Genomic DNA, 19,654 nt, shown 5'->3' on the forward strand with positions numbered 1-19,654 from the left:
TCAGTTAACACTCTTGTACACTTGCATTACACTAACACATTCCATCACATAAAAAGCAGTGTATGGTCCTTGCAAAAAAAGAGTTATGCTGGATGGTTTTGTGGTGAGTACATCTCAGTTTATTATATATAAACTTCTTCATGAGACAGGAGAGGAATACATATTTATGATTGCAAGTGGCTATTAAAAATGGAACCCAGAAGTTCATTACTTCCATAAGGCATGAACCTGTTCATTAGTTGGCTATTGTCAGTTATAATTAATTGTACAATTGATTACCCTGCTGGCTCTGTTTATCAATTACAAATACATAATGTTAATATTTTATGTAAATGTTTTGAAGTTTGAATTATTAAAGGATTGTATTGATTGAAGGAAAAGAAGAAGCCTTTTTCCTTATTGTGGTTCATGGTATCAGAGGAAAAAAATGCTAAATCTATAGGTCTATTCTAGTATTAAATGTTCCTTTTTATTGTGGATATTAGTTCATTAGTTTCAATTTCCCTTTCTTTCTTGGGGAGTGGAAGGAAGAGAACTAGCAATTTTTTTTCTCCTCAGGTCATCAAAAATTGCAGTAGCCAAGCACTGGTTTTTCACTAGCACTAGCCGTAGAAACCATCACAAGATATGGACATGTTTGCAAAAAGAATAATATGTTCTAAAGCTGACACAGCTGCATGGAAAGGGTCAAACGTTTGTGTATATTTTTCAAAAATCTAATTATGAATTATGCAAGGGAGTAAGGGAATATAAAATCAAGGCACAGCTTTTGAAGGAATTTTTAGATTTAATTTTAGTCAGATTCACAATGATTTTACTGTTATTCAGTATAAGGTGCTTGGAAAATTTTAGTTGTAGAGCAGTCTTCTTCTGTCCACCACCAATACCTTATCTCACACTGGTTCCAAGCAATGAAATCCTCCTTCTGTAAAGACTTAGGGGACTGCCTAGGTGTTGAGCAAGGAACAAGGGGACCTGTTACCTGCTAAAGTCTATGAAACAAAATCCCTGCATTCTCTTTAACCCACCCTCCCAAATCTGCTGTTACTTTTTTGCTTTTCTTTACTAAAAATTCCTACCAGTGCTGCTGAGAGGGTGGTTTCTTACGAAGTCATTGTTGGACCATCTTCTGCTCAAAGACGTTACTTTTCCAAAGTTAGCCTGCTTTAGTATGATTTTTGTGCTGTCTCCTTATAAAGATGGCAGTGATTTCTTTTAAAACTGTGTTAGAGTGCAAACTACTTTTTGAGATGGAGAATAGGAAAAATAAATGTTTCTTGGATTCTGTTCTTAATGTTTATATTTCTTTTTGTAATATACATGTCTCTAGTGCAATAGATTATATCATGGAAATTGTATAATGAGGTGGAAATGGTACTTCTTTTTTCTTTTTTTCCCCTCTTTTTTCTAGTTTGAAGAAGAATGATTTTTCTCTAGCACCACTTGTCTTTAAAAGAAAAGTTTTTCGGGGAACTGCTAACTGTTGTAGAACAGACCAGGCTGCCTATGTGAGAAGAAAGCAGCTCTATGATGTACATGGCTGCTTAAGCTGAGAAGTTTTCTGAATTAATAACATCAGCTGCTGAACCCACAGACAGTTTATTCTGAACTGACTGCTGTACGTCAAAATATTTGCATTCTAACCTGAACTTCTCAAGATGCTGGATTTCAGACTAGAGGCATCACTATCAAAACATCAGGGGGGTCTTCCTTCAGTTCTCTCCTACTAATACCTCTTTATTGTCTCTCCTGCAGAATTTGCATTAAAGTATTGTCATGTTGTAAGCCCCAAATAAAACCTAACCCTTTCTTTTCAAGAAAGGGAATTACTTCCTGAAGTCACACAGGGACAAAGCATTTCTTGTAAATGTGCTGGAGAAGACTGTTTTCACTAGTAGTTTTTTTTTCTGGTTCTTTTTCTCTGATCCAAAAAGAACAAATTCTTTCTCAGAACCTTTTTCATTGGTGGAATGACATATAGAGTTCTATCTTGAAGTTGTTAATAAGGGAAGTGTCTGTTGTTACTGATTGTTGGAAATTAGTATTGTATAGAATTTTTTCTGAATAAAATAGCAGTGTTACCACTGCAATATTTTAGTTGTTTGCAGTAATCAGTGTACCTCTTCTATGTATTTTTTTTAAAAGATCTTAAAATCAGATGTTTTCTGTCTTGTGATATTGCAGAAATTAATAGTAAGGATAGCAATGTGATGCCCTTTGTGCAAAAGAAATCAGTTACATAATTCAAGGAACTGTACTTTGTTTGACTCTATTTTTCAGGAGATTGTTTTGGTTTTGGATTTTTTTTTAAAGAAAAGTTGGGAAATGAAAAAAAATAATTACTTTTCTATGCATCTGTTAAATATGTAATTAGCAAAAACAAATCATACATGGGAAACTTTAAAAGCAACTAGATCTGAAACACTACTAGTATGTAAAATAAACCAGAATTGAGCAAGAAGGATTTTTTTAAACCATTTTTAGAAACTCATTTTAATGCAAATTCATATTAAATATACTTAGAAAATACCATTACTGCTCTCATGGAATTCTCTTGATTTCTGTTTTTCTTTACTAATTTCAGAAAGCTATGTTCAAAAACATAAATTGGCTTAGAATTTGAAGAAATAGGAATTTTGCTTTAATAATAAAGCCTTAATTTTCTATAATGACTTGCCTTTGCATTTGAGCCAAAAAATAGTTACTGATATCAGAGGGTTTGCAGAAAAATGAGTGAGAAAATTCACCAGTGTGTTTTATTACCTCCAGGATGGCCAAGTTTTGAATGACAGCACTCCTTTTGAAGACTGAAAGCACTCTTTTTGAAAAATGAATGCGTTTATCATTTTAATTTGAGCTAAAAACAGCTGTAAGAAACACTAAAATATAAAACTTGGCATCCCTAGAATTTCTGCTCTTGTAACACACTTTTTTTTCAATTGTTTAAAAAACCTTTTAGAACTACACTTCTTAATGTCCATAGGAAATCAATGCGGTTATCCTGGATTACAAATACTGTAGTGTCTACTCTACTTTCACCCATAAATATTCAGAGTGGCTTCTGTGAAACTCGTATAAAAAACTAAAAATTATTTTCAGAATTAGCTCTTGCCCTCATCCAGCTCTTCAGGTATCTCATGCTGAATCCCATGCCAAGTGGACGATCCCAGGCTTGCAGCTCCTCTTGTCATCAGCAGTGGAAATGTGTGCTTTGAGACTGTTGTGAGATATTTGTGGTTTGGGGGTAATTGAGACAGGAATTGGCAGGCTTTGGCCTTTTGTGTTGCTTGATATCTCAGCAGTCTTGCTTGTGCTCTTGTTATCCCTCTCTCCTCTTTGCCTAGCATTTCTGTAGCTCTTTCCAGGGTGGCTTGTCTTTGACAATGTCAGCTGCCTAAGATTAACTGGTATGCATCCTCAATAATGTGTGTTTGACAAACTGGTGTTCTCTTGTATTAGGGTTCAGTGCATTGAGTGAGATGAAATGTGTCAAATGCACTGAAAATTATTACTAAAAGGCAACAAGAAGAGGGAAGAAAAACCTGCTAATTCCACTGACAAAGGATGATGCAGGACTGATTCACAGCACGTTAATTCCAAATGTCTCACCATCTTTCTTTCCTTCTTAGACTGTCTACAATTTATTAATATAATTATTGCCTGAACTGACATCCTGTGGATTAAGGATTTGTAGATACGAAGAAAGCTGTACAAACATGTTTAGTTATGTAACAAATCAAAAAGCTTTCGAAGGGCAAGAAAACCTGTCCCCATTCTGGTCTCCTAATAAACATCAAGCTTAAAGCAGAAGTGGTAAGAAGTCTTGGATGGTGCCTGTGATAGTCTGTTAGAAAAGAAAGGATTGCCTATTTTATAAGTAACGGGGATTTAAATGTTTAATGCATTGAAGGTATTTCACTGGTGATGGCTGAGTCTAGAAAATGATGTAAATAGTGTTTTAAAGCTTCTCTTAGTACAAAGAAATTGAAGTCCTTTATACATGCAACATGTGAGCTATTCAAGACTGCTAGAGTTTCAAAAAGAAACCTCCTCACAGCATCTCTTTTAAAAATGTATTCCTTTCCTTGCATTCTGGTTTTGTTTTGTGATTGTCTCACATTGCATAGCACTACCTATTTACAGTAATTTCACGAATACAAACTGCACTGAGTATAAGCCGCATCGCCAGGTGTTGGCAAACATTTCATTTTTTGTCCATAAATAAGCCGCACCTGAGTATAAGCCGCTCTGTTGTTCGCAGGGAGGACCCGCGTGCAACAAAGTTGCCAAATACTAACAGAACTGTGGTAGGGCAGGGTTTACTGGCTCGACTCGGCCGTGCGGGCTCGGGGCTGCCGACAGGGCTGGGTGGCCCAGCTTGGCGCTGCTGCTCGGTGGCAGGGGGGGCACAGAGCCCACCGGCACCCGTGGCGGCGGTGGGAGGCGGGGATGGAGCCACCCTGCTCCTGCGGCAGCGGCAGGCGGGGATGGGAGCCCCCCGAGCCGCGGGGCCAGCAGCACGGAGCCCCCCACCTTTCCCCCAGGCCGCGGGGCCAGCAGGAGAGAACCCCTGCCTCCCCTCAAGCCGCGGGGCCAGCAGGAGGGAACTGCCCCGTCTTCCCCACCCCCTGTGCTGCCTGCACGGAGCAGCTCCACCCACCGCGCAACAGAGTAACCAATTTGTAACAACCGCATAAATGCCGGTTTTTACAGGCAGGTGCTCGACTTTGCAGTTTGCACTGACTCAGTTTGTGCTCCTGGGGTTGAAAATGTCAGAAAATTATTCACATATTGGCCGCTCCTGAGTATTAGCCACATTTCCAGTGTGGGAGCAAAATTTTGGTCAAAACGGTGCGGCTTGTATTCGTGAAATTACTGTAATTATCGGTCTTTTTATTGGCGTGATAGTAATCCAAAATTACAGTAATTTCATGACCATAAGGCGCACCAGATTATAAGGCGCACCTCTGGGACTCGGCAAATTTCGCAACTCTGTACATTATATAAGGTGCACCAGACTATAAGGCGCACTTTTACTTTGCCACGAAGATCTGTGCCGTGTGCAACAAAGTAACAAAATAGTAACGGAATCCTGCGATCATGGAGTTTAATGGCATGTACTCAAATTGGAAACATTTTTCACAGATTGGTGTAGCCTTTAAAGGCAGCCTCAGGTGCCCTCCCCATGCGCGGGCCCCGGCACTCCCGCCCGCCCCTGGCTGCTGCGGTTCAGGGTGGCTCAGGGCCGCCACAGCTCGCGGCAGCTTGGGGCGGCTCGGGGCTGCCTGTAGCTCAGGGAGGCTTGGGGTGGTGCGGGGCCACCCGTGGCTTGGGGAGGCTCGGTGTGGCATGGGACCGCCCACTCCCTCCCTCCCTGTGTGGCTCCTGCTGGCCGGGGGCTGCCTGCAGCTGCCCAGTCCCACCCACCCCACGTGGCTCCTGCTGGCCGTGGCTGCCTGCTACCGCCCCCCCTCGCAGCTTGGCACTCCCGTGGTGCTGCCCCCCCTTGCTGCTCGGCTCACTGCTCACACTTCCGGGTTGGCAAATTTCGCAACTTTGTACATTATAAAAGGCACACTGGACTATAAGGTGCACTTCTGGGTTCAGACCAAAATTTTAGTCAAGGGTGCGCCTTACAGTCATGAAATTACTGTACTATGTCATCTCTGCTACCTTGAAAACTTGAAAGAGAGTTCATTCTGTGGTGGTATTATTGCCTTTGTGTGTATTGAAGTTACAGTACTCACCAACCTCTGGAGCAAGATCTTGCTTGAAGGTCAGTCTGTGGCCTATTGGTTTTGCTGATAACTCAGCAGGTTGCGAAGAAAACATCAGAGGTTTCAGTTGGCTTGATACCTCTTGGCAAGAGTTTAGTTGTTAACAAGAAAAAAAAATTTCTAACAAAGAAACAGTTGTTCTTAAGTGCTAAGTGCTGCTACTAGTAATGATGCAAAACCTTCTAACTGCTGTGGGAGATTATGCAACATCTTTTGATGGGGAAGGTAACTTCGCTTTTCATTGTATAATGAAGTTGCTTTGGATGGAACTTAGCATGAGAGTTTGAGACTAAGATGATATAAATGTCACTTTGACAGGCTACTTAAAATTCTCTCTTTATTACCATCAACTACATCATTTTTGTTGTTAGTGTCAGACTATGTAAGAAAACTTAGGAAGTGAAGTGAAACAACAGAATTTAAAGATCTGGGTAGCTCTGTGTTAGTATTTGCATGGTGTCACTGTACCTGTTAAATTTGAAGCTGAAATCCTGTTTTGTTTACAAAACCAAGTGGGCTATTTTAAGTGATAGTTCCAAAAATCAAATTAAAAATTAAGGTTTTGATAGAAGCAAGCGTCTATGCAAGGGACAGGTTTCCTTCTCCACCCTGTGACCTCCCATCCAAATGGGTGTTGCATTTTTATGTCTTAAATGCGTTAGCCAACCCCTAGCTCTTTCAAATGGAAAAACTGGATAAAAATGTCAATTTGGTATTTTTGTCTTAAGTCTTAAGAGTTTACACCAAATTTCATATCAGTTCTGCTTCTGTCTATCTGTCTCTTCATTATACCTGGAGAGGATTTGGAAATCCAAAGGTTTTTACAGTATAACTCAGATGGCTTTTGAGTCTGGCTTTTTGGTATAAAGGCTTGGAAAGTATATTTTATATGTTTATTCTGGTACTGTTTCCAGTGGAACTGTGGAGCTATTGAAGATTCAGAGCCATCTTTAGCAGGAATCATGGTGTGCCTGCAGTATCTTGCCTAGACTGGCAGAAATTGTGGTGTCATGACCATTATTCTATAGATCTAGAAAAGCTTCTTGTCTGAAAAACTGAAACAAGAAGAAAATAACCTCTTGTATGTGTTTTGAACATTGTCTTTGTACCATTGTATCTGACTTTCCTTTGAAAGGAGTATTGCTTAAATTTTTAGTTAACCAAATAGATCAAAGGGCTATGGAAGGCATTTCTTATTAATAGAAATGTTGCTTGGAGTATGGATGAAATGTGGGAATTCGAAACAATTTTAGAATCACTTACGATTAATTTTTATAGCTCAAAACTGAGGCAAGTGTGACCGTTTCATTCAACTATTCTTTCAAGCTTGTAGTTACAATAGCTGTAGCTTAGTGCAGAATAATGTAAAAAGTTTAGCTGGAGGTATGAGTTCAGCTACAGAAAGTCTTGTATGGTTGAGTCATTTATTCCTTGAATGTTGTTAGCTCATACAAGTCAGATGTGTGCTTGTACTGCAGCAAGCAGTAACGTGTGCTATAGATCTAATTAATTACAATTAAGTATAAAGTCTAGGTACTTTGACAGCTGATTCTGGATTAGCAATTATTTCTGCCTTCTCTTTTGAACTCTTGACTAGCCACCATGTTGCCCGTGTACCTTTTAGAGAAGGATTACAGCCCCATCTTTAGACCAAATGTCCTTCTACAACTTCATTACCCTTCAAATGCATAATGTTTTCCTCTTTTTTTTAACATAGAAGCATTGAAAGAAATCTCCTTTTTTGTTCTCCAGTATCTGTCCCTTTACTTCAGAGTGGGTATCTTGTTGTTTGTCAGTTGCCTTTCATGACCAGCTCTAAATGTATTATATTTAAGGTACCTTAGCAGCCCTCCGATGTCACTGATTTCGGTAGAAATGTTATGTCACCTCTTAATGAGGTATAGGACTGTGATTTCATACTGTTCTATCACAAGCATCTAGAAACTAGATATGAACTAGAAAATAACTCACATGCTCTTAACTTGGTAGGGTGCTATCATTCTGCATGTTTTTTAAAAAATAATTGAAGCATTGAGTATTCTAAGGGGAAGATATTTCAAAGGGAGAGAATGCTAAACATGAAGGTCATTAAGGACATTATTATTGTAGTATTTAATATAACATTGTTGATCAATGAAAGGGCAAAGTTCCCAATTTGTTTTCGTTTTTTCACCAGACCTTGTTGCCTCTTGATTCTATGGGGGATCAGAGAGAGGACCTGACTGTAATAGCGCTAAATGAATTTACATGTGTCACTTTCAAAGAGTTTTGAACAAATTATTTGTGATACCATTAAGATACATCAAAATCATCAAAACTTTTTTCTTTCCTTTTAACTCTTTCACCATCCAAGTCTAGTAACCTTTGCTATTTGAATGTGTATCACAACTCATGACTATTTAGAAAGTGGACCACTGTGCCAAATTGCTCTAGAGTTTTATTGGCACCAATGATGCAGCTAGTTTCAGGTAGCATTGATTAAGTATTTTCATAGAAGACTGGTAACTCAGATGTGCATTTTCTAAAACCCAATAACACTTAAAAGCATAGGGAGGATTTGGAGAGGTTTGATTGTAAGAAGCTAGTGTACTGCTGATTCCTAGGGCTGTTTTCCTTTCAAATGGGCCATTATACCTGGATGGCATTTTTGTCCATAGGGAATGCAGTCACTTATGTGCATATATGGAATAATAGTAGTTTACCTGTCAGGATTATTAAGAGTTCAAGCATTAATAAAATATTATTTACATTAGAAAATGTTTTGCTAGTTAGAAAGACTGAGTTCTAGAGGACAGTGTTTTCTTATACAAGTTGACATTAATGACAGAGCTACATCCCTTTGTTTCCATTAACAACAAAAATACAGCAATATTAAAAATAGATAATGACATAACAGGGGCATAATATGATGAGCAAAACATGAAGGCAGAAACAAGTAGTTTCTCCTATGGGAAGGGTATTATTGATAATGAATTTAAAAATTCAAATAAAGATTCCTTTCTGAAGGATGAGACTTAGTTGTTTTAAAAGATATGTCAGTGTGTATAGCACTTCATTGCACTCATTATGGAATATTAAACATGCACAGTACAGATTTGACCAGTGTCTGGTATTAATACCCTCAGAGTGGCTACTGATAGAAGTATCTACTGTCAAACTGGCCATATCCACTGTGGTGCTGCTGAAGAAGTTAGTTTCACTCAATGTTCTCTGACACAGAGAAATAAAAGTGTAAGAAATGTTGGAAATCAGTGTTTTGGTGTTGAAAGGTTCATCACTGTAGTCTTAAACTGGCTGCTAATTGAAGTCTAGTTATTGAAGGTCTTGGCAGTTTTACAGATAGGAGCTTTGAAATGTGAGCAGTGTAAAGATGGAGTGAATTAATCTGTTTACTTTTTTGATCTACTTTAAATAAGGTTTATGATATGCAATCAAATGTACACTTCACTGGTATTGAAATAGAACCTCTTTGTATGTAAATGCATTGAGGAACTTGCACAGGATCAATTCATCTTCATATTTAGCTTTCCCTATCGTACTGTCACAATGAGGATATGACATACAATATACTGCTTACAGTAAGTTAGAGTGCACTTCATAATACACAGTTTGTACTTGTGTGAGTATTCTATATCTCCCTCCATCTTTTTGGTTTGCATATGTTTTTAGGATCCTGACAAGAATCAGACACCCAACATTGACTGAGTATCTCTAATGGACTTGTGAGACTTTGCCAGATGTTTATAATTGCAAATAAAGAAAGTTCCAGATTTGATGTCCAAAGAGAATACAATGCTTTCAGTAATCAGAAAATGTGGTTATTATTACATATAGCTCTGACTTATGCCAATCTGTATCAGTGTTGATAACTGAAAGTTTACATGGAAAATGACACTGTAGGTGTAGGTGTTGGCTGAGCTTGAACATTGATCATCCAGTGTAATATTTAACTATGCCAGAAATATGACTACTGAAGTTGTTTTCAGCCAGGAAAGGGAATTCACTCCCTTATAATGTTTCTGCATCTCTCTGATTCCATCAGTGGATGTCTTTTCACTGATTTCAGTAGCCACTGGGTTTGCATCATTGTCTATAGCAGAGTGGTTGACAAGCTAAAAGAATTGGAAAAGATACTTACTGTAGTTTTTCATTGCAGGAGGTTATAGAAAAAAGAGAACTATGAAGAAAATAATGGCCTTGTGGGGAATGTGTGGAGAAAAGGTTTCTAAGCTTCATGGCGTGATGTCCTCTATCTTTGTGTTAGGTCAGAGAGTGGGATGAGCATCGTGGCAGTTCAGAAAACCTTCCTGGAAATGATGATGGCACAACAGTGCATGAACCCTGAGCAGAATAGTCAACAGCCCCTTTGCTTCTTCAAAAGTTGTTTGGTGGGAGCACCAATGAAATAATCTCTAAAAAGAAAACTTCTCCTGACAACTGCTACTTTATGACCTTCTTGGCCTTTTTCATTAGCCACATTTCTTGGCTTATCAAGAAATGGAGTAAAATCTCTTACTTTCCACTTCAAGGGTGGAATTCTACAAAATTCTGTTAAATACGTTAGTGACAGTGACAGTGGTATTCTGTTAGAAACAGGCAGTGAAAGTGCCCCTTAAGTTACATCCTCAGAGTTTTAGATAGGTTTTGGGGATTGTTCTTCAAAGCCCATTTTAGTAATTCTCCTGAAAGTTTATATTTAAAAGTGAATTCTCACTAGTTCATTGTGTTTGGCAAACTATCCTGAAAAGAAAGCAATTGCAGAAATTGGTGAGGTGAACCTCCACATTGCCTGGAATAGTACTTGTCCCCAGAGGGTTTTGGGGTTTCCAAGGAAGGTATATCTATCACCAGCAAACTTTCCTCAGCCCTCCCTCTGCACTTCAGCATTCCCCATGTGTGTGTGATGGGGAATATTGCTTCATATTCTCAGACGGCTTTAATACACAGATAGCAACAAAGAAGTAGAGGAAGGCTTAGGCCATAACATTGTTGAAGAACCTTAAAGTTATACAGAGGGTGGCAAAGGGGTCCTGGGAGGAGAAGGAAATGGGAGTAGTTTACTTATGTTGGCACAGGGTTCCCAAGAGGATATCTCCTTACATAGCAGTGTTTTAACAGAAAAGAGATTTTTTTTTTTTGATCCATCAGGAATTAGCTAACAGTTCAATTCTGCTAGGAAGTAGTCTAGGCTTTCAATATAGATTTGGTTTTGGTAATAGTTCCATCATTCCTAAACAAGCATTCTGATTATCTAGTAACTGGTAGAGATTTAGGGAGATCCCTTGTTAATATTTTTTCCCTTGGTTGTTTTTTTTTCTTAGTCCCTGCAATTGACAAACAAGGTTAAGGGATTCACTGATGTGGAAAATACTGAAATCACTGTAGGCTTTTTGTTCTTCTTCACTGTCTTAGAGCATATACAAGAGACTTCTTGTCCTCATATTCCCTTAGTTTTAGACAAGCTTTTGAGATCTTTGTTGGAGGGAAAGTCTGCCTTCCTGCAGATAAAAGTTAATGTTGTTATTTTTCTGTGTCCCAAACCTTGTCATTCTCTCAGGCTTTCCCCACCTCCCTTTTCTTCTAACCAACATAATCTCCCATTTTTCATTTGGAAAATGACAGATTCAAGAGTGTTATAGGAAATGCAATGGAGCAAGAATTCTCACTAGCAGAATTTCGCTGTTATAGTATTTTGAACTCAACCTCTTTGGTGTGGATATTAGTAAATTTTCAGCAAATGAAACTTTAGGTGTTGTGAATATAGAGCGTGCTACTTTGTTACAGGCAGCGATGAACATCTTTTTTCCTACAGCTGCCTTTTCAATTTAGACCTTTGTGTTACTGTGCTTTGTTTCTCAGCTGTGTGTAAATACATAGGTACGTGTGTACTTCTGTCTTTTTATAGGCAAATCATGGTACACCATCACAATTTGGGTTTTGAGTTGCTTTTGCCTCTATTGTATGAATAAAATTCTACAAATATGTGAATACATGTGAGGCAATGTGACATTGCAGCATTTGGGGCAAGAAAAGTGCATGGATTCAGTTTCTTTTTAAAGGCAATTCCTCAGTACTCTGGGTATGAGTGTTTTGAAGTTGAAACAGGTGGGACACAACATGTAATACACTTGTGCTTAGTTATTGCTGAGCATTTGGGATGCTTTTCTCAAAGCAAGTTCCTCATTCTACAGAGAGCAAGGCTTGTATTTTGTGAGGATCTTAGCGTAGTTACAACAGTATCAGGTTGTTTCTGTTGGCCAATCAGTATTTTACAATTGGATACCTCGACCGTGGTAGAAATAATACAAACATAATAATGGCAGTCCATACTCCAGTAGGCTAACATATAAAACCATGCGTTGATTGGAGCTTTACATGGTTGTTTATGTGAATTGCATGCAGATGAAACGTGAGTACATGGAAGATAGGCACTTTTAGGAGACAGGTTTTTTATTACAATGCTACTGTGTACATACAATTTGCCTTAGTATGGAGAACAGCTACGTAATCATTATGCAGATCCAGATTGATATTCATGTAGCAGAAAAGACCCTTAGGTGTTTTTCTTCTTTTGGTATATAGATGTGTGTATGCAGAGTGTCACTGAGGGAAACTGTGAGGAGTTCTTTCAGGAATGGATGGTCAGGAAGTAAATTGAGGCAAACGTTCTATCTGAGAACTGTTTATTGGAAACTTAAAAAGGAGTTGCCCAAACGAAAAAGGGTTAGAAAAGACAGAAAATAGGAAGGAAAATGGGAAAAGAGTGGGGGAGAGGGGAGAGAGAGATAGAGAGGGAGAGGAGACAGAGAGGAAGAGAGAAGAGCACTGTCCCCTGCGAGCCGGGGCAGTGCGGTCGGTGTCCCGGCTCCGGGCGGTGCTCGCTGCCTGCCCGAGCCCGGGCCGGCTGTGAACGAGCCCACGGGTCCCCGAGAGGCTCCACGAGCGCGGCTCCGCCAGGACGGCCCCGGGCCCGCTGCGAGAGGGCGTCCGAGCGGAGCTGCAGGACCCTCGACAGGGCACGGCCGGGATCCAGGCCAGGCCGGATCGGGCAGCGGGGCTGGACGCAGGTCGCTCGGGCAGGGGTGCGGGGGCGAAGGACAGGGATACGGGGAGGCAGGACAGGCGGGAGGGCGAGCGAGAGCCAGCGAGGGCAGGAGAGGCAAAAGGCAGGCTGGGGCCAAGGCAAAGGAGGGAGCGAGTGAGCCCCTCAGCAGGCTGAAGCCAAAGCTAAAAAGGTAGTCCTAAAAGCTCCTGACCAAAAGACAAGTCCCCAAAAAGACACAAAAAGCATAAAACCCAAAAGCCCCGCAAAGCAAAAAAGCACAATCTCCAAAGCCCCCACAGTTTATGGTGCAGTTACTTTTTATGCCCTCTGGCTGCTCCCCAATTCCGCCTGCTGGCAGGAGACCATTGGCCCAGTCCAACCTTCCATGGCAGTCCATTGGTGGCGTTCCATGTCTCCTACTGACTGTCTCATGGGAGGTGTTGCCAGGTGAAATTCCCCGAGACAAGACTTCTTCTGGTTGCCTTCTGCACGTGGCAACCCCTCCGCCATGTGCCTCTGACAATCAGTGTTGAGACAAATCAAAGCTAAATTGACTCATCACACACAGATAAATAATAACATTTAAATTAATTTAGGAAATGTTTCTGAAAATTCTTTTAAAAGAGTGGATGAAGGCACTGATTAAGGGGGTTGTAGAAGTGATGGGAACCTCCTGAAGTAAAATGAGCTTTGCTGTAAGTATGATTGAACACTGCTTTGCTTTTCACACTCCTAATGTGCATATGGCTTGCCTGCAAACCATGGCTAAAAGGCATGAAGTCACAGACAACTATTAAAATGTTTAGATTCCTAGCTTGTAAGTATTGCATTTCTCACAGAATTGGAGTGGAATCCAGGCTTATGTTTCATGTTCATCCACTTTATATCCATTGGGATGCAGCATTTGTGAAAGAATCAATTATCCATTTGTTAGTCGGGGGAGCTTTACAAATTATACATTAGCAGATTGATTTCTCAGGTTCACCACTGGGGGACTGATTGTATAAGGTGGGTTGATGATGAGTGTCAGGGGAGAAGGAGTTGCCACAAAGAACACAATTAAAAGAAGCTTTCTGAGTGGCCATGAATTTACTCCTAATTGAAGAGCTGACTTAATCCATAGTAAGAGCACTTATTTCAAGCATTTTACATTAGGTAATTGATTATCACGGGGTATATTTGCTGCTAGATATTTGATTTTCCTTTAAATTTAGGATTTTGCAAAAATCTGCATTTAGATCTTTATGTACAAGATGTCTGCTAGCTTTCTCTTCTGCTACCTAAACTTCTCTTTCGTCCATTAAGGTAACATTTTTTTGTTCTATGGTGTCAGCTTGACATTATTGATTTTGACCAGTCAAACTTACTTATGTTGTCCAGAATTCCAAACATGTCTCCATCAGAAGGAAAACTGCAGCTAATGGAAATTCAGCTGAAGGTTTTTCTTCCCTCTTTGCTTGTACTTCAACAATGTATGAAATTCTGAAACTGCCCCTAGGTAAATAATTTAAGTGTATTTCCATTCCCAACTAACAGGATCCACCGTATTACCAGATTTGAATTATGTTGCTTGAGAAATTCAATGTGTATTATTATTACTTGTACAGTACTGGAAGTGTCATTCTGATCACAAAGTAGTCATGTATTTTTACTTGATTGGCCTAATGCTATGGATCCTGATTAGGTAAAAAAAAAAGATTACCCAATGTAGTGCTAAAAAATAATAAATAGTAGTTTTTCGACATTTTATATACGGCTGCCTCTGGTTTTATGATATGAGGTTTAAGATTAGATCATCTCTTAACTGAGTGATATTTACATGGATTATGTGCTCTAAATTTTAGATTCCAACACCCATTTAAAATACCTTTAAAACAGTCAAGTGACCAAACCCCAGTGCATATCATGGTATAAAATAATCAGTTCTTCAAATTATGATGAGTTAGTGACTACTTGTGTCTTCTCTAACCTTGAGTGATTCTTCGTTTTTTGTAGACATGGAAAGGTAGATCCTGCAGGAGGGGCATTTATTCCATTATTGTAAAATCCAAAGCCAGTTGTCTTTTGTCAGACAAATAAACTCTTCATTAGGTTAGCTGGACAAAGCTTTAAAGAAAACACAAGGGAAAGACAGTTGTAACTTTGTGCCTGAGTTTATAACATTTAATAAAAAACAAAAAAAACAGGGTGAGAGGGGGTGACCCACAATATCATTTGTGTTCCTCTTTTCTGAAATATCAAAATTATCCACAGAGTATTGGATCCAATTAAATACAATTAATTTTGATGCAATTTAATTTAATTAATTTGATGCAATTAAATTTGAAATGGTAAGTAGCTTTGCTGACTGGCACAGAAGTATATTTAAACAAATGATGATTAGGACAAGAAGAATTGGAGGTGATTCTGGAAGAAACACTTTGGTTTAGATAATATATGTACCAATTTATCTGCAGTCTTTTCTTTGTGATTCCCTGGATAGATTGAGATCTTAATTCTCAAACAGCTTTCCAGAGGAACATAGCTCTGGAAATCATAGGCTTGACTGTTATGTAACTCTGAATAAGAGGAGTCTGGCATCAGAGTTCTTCCTGAACATTATTTTAAAATGCATGTAATATTCAACCTGGACTATCATGATCTATCATCACTTTCTGAGCTCCACAGAAAGTTCTGACTTGTAAAATCGGCGAACAGGCTAATAGTCAATGTCCTAGTTTGACTTGAGTACTGAAAAAAATTTACTCTGTGTTTGCTTTGCTTTGTGTATGTCATTTCCTATTGAAACTTAGCAGGAGGTTTGTGTAAATCAGAAGGTCTCTTTTAGTTGAATTTAGTTGTTTTCCCTGATTGTCATCTCTGTATGGTGCAGACAAAAAGGAAGAAAATAATACGAAAAATAAAAAGTTAATAGCAACTGACGGAGGTGTTGGGCATGCGGAAGGCTTGTAACAAATTGATAGTTTTATATGCTCTTATGAAATATTGTATCATCAAATTTATGTTTAACAGTAGAACATGTTTGGAAGTATTGTGTGCTGTTTTGGATGTGGGGAAAAATGCAAATACTCTGGAATGACCCTTCTTTTCACTGATGGCATTCTAGAATCTTAGAATCACAGAATGTTATGTGATCAGAATGTAAAGATTATGTAGTCCTAATTCCCCCTGCCATGGGCAGGGACAGCTCCCCCTAGATGAAGTTCTTCAAGGCTTTATTCAGCCTGACTTTGAGCACTATCAGAGTTGGTATGTCCACAGCCTCTCTGGGCAGCCTGTTCAGTGCCTCAACACACTCACTATATAATTTCTTCCTAATATCTAACCTAAATTTCCCCTTTTTCAATTTGTACTCATTACTCCTTGTCCTATCATTGCAGTTCCTGGTGAGTCCCTCTCCAGTTTCCCTGTAGATCCCTTTCAGTACTGGAAGTTTACCATCAGGTCTCCATGCAACCTTCTTCAAGCTGAACAGCCTCAGCTTTCTCAGCCTGTGTTCATAGTGAAGGTGCTCCAGTCATCTTAAAAACTTCATGGCCCTCTTCTGGACTTACTCCAACAGTTTCATGTCCTCCTTATGTTGATGGCACCAGAACTGAATGCAGCACTCCAGTTGGGATCTCACATGAGCAGAGTAGAGGGGCAGAATCACCCCCTTTGACCCTCTGGCCACGCTCCTTGTGATGCAGCCCAGGATTCAATTGGCTTTCTGGGCTGTAAGCACACACTGCTGGCCCATGTGGAGTTTTTCATCACCTGTCACCCCCAGGTCTTTCTTAGCAGGGCTGCTCTCAGTCACTTCTCTGCCCAACCCATTGGTGCATCAGGGATTGCTGTGACGCATGTGTAGGACCTTGGGCCTCTGTTATACTTCATGAGGTTTGCTTCAGGCCACATCTGTCAAGGTCCCTCTGGATGCCATTATCCCTTCCCTCCATTGTGTCAGCTGCACCACACAGCATGGTGTCATCAGTGAATTTACTGAGGGTGTGCTTGGTCCCACTGTCCCTGTCAACAGCAAAGATTTTGAACAGGATTGACCACAGTGGGGACCCCTGAGGGACACCACTCATCACCGGTCTCCACGTGGACAATGAGCCATTGACCAAAACTCTGTGCATGGCTGTCCAGCCAGATCTGTATCCACCAAGTGGTCCATCCATCAAATCCATGTCTCTCCAATCTAGGACAAGGACGTTGTGCAGGAGCGTGAAACACTTTGCATTTAGTGCAGCTAGGCAATGTCAGTTGCTCTGCCCATCCGCCAATGCTGTATCCCCATCACAGAAGGTCACCAAATTTGTTAGCAGTATTTTCCCATTGTAAAACCATTTTGGCTGTTACCAGTTACCTCTTTGTTGGCCAGGTACTCCAGCATAGTTTCCAGTAGAATCTGCTGTGTGACCTTGCCTGGCACACAGTTGAAACTGACTGGTCAGTAGTTCCCCGTGTCTTCCGGTTTCCCCTTTTTAAAGATGAGGATTGTATTTCCCTTTTTCCAGTCATCATGGACTTCACCTGACTGACACAATTTTTCAAAAACAATGGATGGATAATGGCTCAGCAGGTTTGTCTGCCAACTCCCTCAGGACCCACAGATGAACCTCATTAGGTCCTATGACTCCTGCACATTTAGGTTCTTTAAATGGTCTCTAAGGAGGAACCTGATCCTCTCTCTTAGTAGGCTCAGGGTCTTCGTCCTCCCAGTCCCTGCAACTGCCTTTCTTGACTTGGGTGGCATGGCTGGAGCACTTGCCATTGAAGACAGAGGCACAGAAATTATTGAGAACCCCAGCCTTCTCTTTGTCCAGGATAGCCGACTCTCCTGTTTTCTTTCAGATAGGGCCAACTTTATCCCTAGTCTTTCTTTTGCTTTTCAGTACTTGTAGAAGCCCTGCCTGTTATCCTTAGTATCCTGCAGGAGAGGTTTTGCCTTGCTAGGCACTGTTAATCCTGACTACAGTCACACATTTAATCTCCAAAGTATTGCCGTATGGCTTTCAAACCACATCACAACAGATAAATTCCATCTTCTGATCCTCGTCTTCAATGTTTATGTGCAAATAGCTTACACAGTCAACTTTGCCTACTTTCTACACTTCATTTTTTCAGAGCCAAGTTGAATCAAAGCCATTTGACAGGAGAATAGGAAAAGTGTGGACTGTGGGCCGTAGTCTTGAGCCATCAGCTCCTCTGTTGTGTCCTGTTTTGTGTCTTTTTTGTCTTGGATTTTGTTGCAGTAGTGTGTCTAAGGAGTCCCACCACACTGGAGTGCTGCCAGATCTGCTCTTGCTGTAATGTCAGCCTGATGGTGGTTGTAGGTGATGGAGTAATGAGAAGAACATGACCAGTTGAACACCGTATTTTAGTGTATGACCCCCTGCCAAGACTGGACTATGGAAGACAGATGTTTTGTCTTTGGAATTGCAAAGTAACAAATGAAGAGAAGAAACTTAATGAGAAAGTTGTGGCAATGGCAACTCAGAGCCCAGAACAAAAAAAAAAAAAACCAAAAACCCCTTCCATGATAAACTCAGTTAAATTTTCTATGCTTTTCCTTTCAGAGGGCCAGAGGTATTCCTGGTTATAGAGGGAATGATGCAGTCATGATATCTTTTTCCCCGTGCCCACCCCTCGACAGAAGCAAAGTCTTCTCTTGCACCTTGACAAGCAAAACAGAAATTTAGAAAGGCATTTTTCAAGACAAGGCAGGAATAGAAGTATATGCTGGTTATGAAGCTTCTAGAAAGTCAGACTAATAACTGATACATCTTGCCTTACTCAGCATCCTCCGGTCTTGGAATTATCCAATTCTGTTTGTAATATCTGAAAACAGAGCTTTGTGTTGGCCACACCATCAGGTTGATGGGCTTGAGCTCTACTTCTGTGCTGATACATCCAAAATGTGACAGGAGGAGCACAGCTGTGGAATGTGCACCAGCTGCCTGCACTGCTGGTTGTACACTCATGCCTGATCTTGATATGTAGCCACTCAGCATAACCAGTCTATGGCAAAAGAAAATAATTCTGGAGCACTATAAGTCAAGGAAAATCAGTTTAAATTCCCAGTGAACTTTGCAAACAACACGCTGGGGAAGACCACTTTGTGATAGGCAGTAATTGCAATATTTCCAGGTGCCATTTTGTGGCATTCTTATGACCAAGAATTATATACTCTGTGAACAAGAAGGCAGGAAAGCAAAAGGGCAGTGTCATTTTCCCAAGTCATCAGGCAACTATGGCAGTGTAGTGTTCAGTTGTTCAATCTTGATTATAAAGAAGCTTCTAGAAAATATGACTTGGGCATGTGTTATTTTCAAAGTGGATGAAAACTTCCTTTCTCTGAGTTGGAGTTTGTTGTGTATGTGAAAGATTATGGGGGTAAAAACTTTCCAAAGGGTGTGAGAACACCTCAGTTTATCTCCTGTAGATAGCCCATGGGGACAGTGTGTTTTTATATACTTATTGTGTACTTGTAATGCAATTCCAACTGCCGTAGCATATGTAAGGACCTGTGATACAGACACAGTTCTGTAGCATCTGTGATCCCACAGCTCCAGTGCTGCTCCAGTGCTCTTCCAGTGATGCTTTATTTTTACAAAAACATATGATGAATTTCTTTTTTTGTGCTCAGAACCACAGGAGTGATCTAAGTTGTGATTTAATCCATTCAATATTTTATGAGAATAAGAAAAGTTGTTCTTAAAAGTGTGAGAGACTTACCTATGTGAAGATCCTTCAGTGATTCTTGAAATTAGGAGCTGTTTGTTACAGAGGGTGAAATCAGGATCATGATACATAAGTTTCTGGGTACTTGAATATAATTACAGTA

At 40.1% G+C, this 19,654-nt stretch overlaps 1 protein-coding gene across 6 annotated transcripts in view; it reads left to right on the forward strand.

The window, feature by feature from the left end:
- VPS41 (VPS41 subunit of HOPS complex) overlaps nt 1–19,654 on the forward strand; it is a 124,729-nt gene that overhangs the window by 30,605 nt on the left and 74,470 nt on the right. The gene's annotated exons all lie outside the window — the stretch shown is intronic.

The sequence above is a fragment of the Catharus ustulatus genome, chromosome 1 (assembly GCF_009819885.2).
Source record: "Catharus ustulatus isolate bCatUst1 chromosome 1, bCatUst1.pri.v2, whole genome shotgun sequence".
In the NCBI taxonomy this organism is placed as follows: Eukaryota; Metazoa; Chordata; class Aves; order Passeriformes; family Turdidae; genus Catharus; species Catharus ustulatus.